Source organism: Rhincodon typus, chromosome 14 (genome assembly GCF_021869965.1).
Source record: "Rhincodon typus isolate 14 chromosome 14, sRhiTyp1.1, whole genome shotgun sequence".
Lineage (NCBI taxonomy): Eukaryota > Metazoa > Chordata > Chondrichthyes > Orectolobiformes > Rhincodontidae > Rhincodon > Rhincodon typus.
Genome location: NC_063345.1, coordinates 939,552 through 942,891, shown reverse-complemented (window position 1 = coordinate 942,891; position 3,340 = coordinate 939,552).

Sequence of the window (3,340 nt, the reverse complement as noted above, 5' to 3'; positions counted from 1 at the left end):
TTTCCTGCACCTCCGCCCTCACAGCCCCTCCCCGCAACAAAAACAAAGACAGAATCCCTCTTGTCCTCGCGTATCACCCCACAAACCTTCAATGTATCATTATCCGGCACCTGCAATCCAACCCTACAACCAAAGATATATTTCCCTCCCCACCCCTACCTGCTTTCTGTAGGGAGCGCGCTCTCCATGACTCCCTTGTCCACTCCACACTCCCCACTAGCCCCACCACCTTTCCCTGCAACCGCAGGAAGTGCTACACCTGCCCCTACACTTCTCCCTTTACCTCCATCCAAGACACCAAACAAACCTTTCACATCAGACATGGTTTTACCAACACATCTGTCAATGTGGTCTACCGCATCCACTGCTCCCGATGTGGCCTCCTCTACATTGGTGGGACCAAGCGGAGGCTTGGAGACTGCTTTGTAGAGCACCTGCGTTCTGCTCGCGACAAATGACAACACCTTCCAGTCGACTTCTTTCAACTCCCCCTCCCACTCCCTGGGCAACATGTCCATCCTGGGCCTCCTTCAGTGTCACAACGACGCCACCTGGAAACTGGAGGAGCAGCACCTCATATTCCAACTTGGCAGCCTACAACCCAATGGTCTCAATGTGGACTTTACCAGTTTGAAAAATCCACACTGTGTTAGCAAATGGAGGGATATGGATGATGTACAGGCAATTGAGATTTGTTTAGAATGGCATGATCCGCCCAGATGTTGTGGGTCGAATGGCCTATTCCAATGTTGTACTGTTCTATGTTCAGGGGGATGTGGGCATTGCTAGCTGATCAGCATTTATTGCTTGTCCATAGGGGCCCTTGAGGACGGTGGTCAGCACAGGCATAGTAGTCCAAAGGGCTTATTCCTCTGCTGTACTATTCTTATATTTTTTGAATTCTTAAATCTTTCTTGCAGTATTGATCTCTTATGTATCAGCCAATGCAGTCAGTGCTTTTCCTTCCATTTTTTTTCCTCCTTAACAGGAAACACACGAGATCCTAAACCCCCAATGAATGCAATGCTGACATATTCACTGCTGTTTCTCATGTCTTATACACAAGACTGGTTAATATAGATACGAAGGGACACAGCATAATTGTAAAACAAGATGTGGCACAGAGATATACATTTCGATCACTTGTAAAATTTGGCCTATAGAAACTGCACCAGAATTGCTGCCTCAAAATCTGCAAAGCTTTCTATACATCAGACTATGTTGTGAACTCACACATCCTGTAAAATGTACAGAGGTAATCCCCTTAGGTAAGACAGCTGTTAAATCTTTCAGTCAATACTTTGCTGACATGGATGTTGAAGCTAACATTTCAAAAGATAAAATCTGACACAGAATATTAAACATTCAGAAACTAGGAGACACCAGGTTGATTAAAGTGAGAATAATCCAATCATTGCCGTTTGGAAGTGAGAATGCAACATTTGAATAAAGTAAAACAGTACGCTTGCGTGTCCATAACACTCAGGCAGTTTCTGGCAACTCCAAATACAGCTCTAGAAAAATGAAGTCTGGTTAATGTCCCAAGATTCAGCACAAAATCTAAACCCTCTACAACCACATCAACAACCAAATCATTCTCCTCCTCAACATCATTGCCCCAACAGAATTTCTACTATTGACTTTACATTCTGATTAACACTTTTACTTCCTGCACTTTTCTTTCAAAAATAAAACTTCATTCATTGCTGGTTCGAGTGTATTTGTGATGAATGGTAATCATTCATAGCTGTCTGTAGGGTCTTGCTCATTAAGTGAGACAGCACAGGAGGGCACCATTTCCCTGATATCCCTGTGCCAATTAATCCCACACAGCTACTCCTTCCAAGTAAATTTCCTCCTTTCAGAACATTGCCCTTCTGAAGTTTATTTACAAATCTTCTCAGACAGCACATTCCAGTCACACTAAAGTGTTTTTAAAAAAAAACAATTCTGCTCAGGCTATTTTTGACAATTGTCCTCATTTCCCCTGAGCAGAAACAATGTCTCCATCAACTAAAATTTCTGTTAAATCCCAAACTCAGCCTCCCTAACGCACATACAACTTGCAAGAGGTCCAAACACACATGCACAGGACACCATGGTGGGGGGGAACAGAACCCACGGTAACAGTAGTCTCCCAGGAAGGGTTAGCACACTCACAAGTGGTCGCCCAAAAGGGTCACCACCCTGGGGTAGGGGCCATTCAGCCATCAAGTCCACATCGACCCTTTGCAGAACATTCCACCCAAACCCTTCCCCCGTCCCTATCACTATAACCCCGCATTTCTACATCCCTGGACTCTATGGGCAATTTGGCACAGCCAATCCACCTAACCTGCACGTCTTTGGACTGCGGGAGGAAACCGGAGCACCCTCACCGACTGTCTGTGTGGAGTTTGCACATTCTCCCTGCGCCTGTGTGGGTTTCCTCCGGGTGCTCCGGTTTCCTCCCACAGTCCAAAGATGTGCAGGTTAGGTGGATTGGCCATGCTGTATTGTCCGTAATGTCCAGGGATGTGTAGGTTGGATGGACTGGCCATGGGAAATGCAGGGTTACAGGGATGGAATGGGGGTGTGGGGTGGATGCTCTTCGGAGAGTCCGTGTGACCTTGTTGGCCTGAATGGCCTGTTTCCACACTGCAGCGATTCTATTCTATTCTATACCACCTGGTGGAAACCCAAAGAGACACAAGGAGAATGTGCAAAATGCACACAGTCAGTTGCTCGAGGGTGGCATTGCACCAGGCATTGCCCCCACCTCTGGTGATGCTAGGGTTGGGGGAGGGTTGTTACCCTACATTAAAAGAAATCATGGGGGGTGGTGAGGGGAGTAAAGGAGGAGGGTGAGAGGGGTAAAAGAAGACAGGGCATTGCTGGTTAGGGAGAAGGCAGTAAGGGGGCTGGGCAAAAAAAGTCCCCCCCACACCACCCAGGCAACAGTCGTTGGGGTGGGGGTGGGGGTGGGGGGAGAGTAACCCTCTCAATTAAATCAGATCACCTCCCCCAGTGACCCCACACCCCGAGGAGAACAGTATCTCTCCAAACTCTCCCCCACTGCCCCCTCCCCTGTTAAACATATCCATCCCACACAAAGATTCCCCACAAACCAGTCAACTCCACACCACCCACTACCTGCCACCCGCCACCCGCCACCCGGGGGGGGGGAATACAGCGCTGGGCCCGGGTATAATACCCCCCCGCCTGGGTCGGGGAAGAGCCCCTTATCGCGCTGGACCCGGGTATGACACTAACCCCCACCGGGTTGATGTTCAGGTTTGGGGGAGGGAAAAAGAACAAGCCCCTTACCGCGCTGGGCCCGGGTATAATACACCCCCCGGGA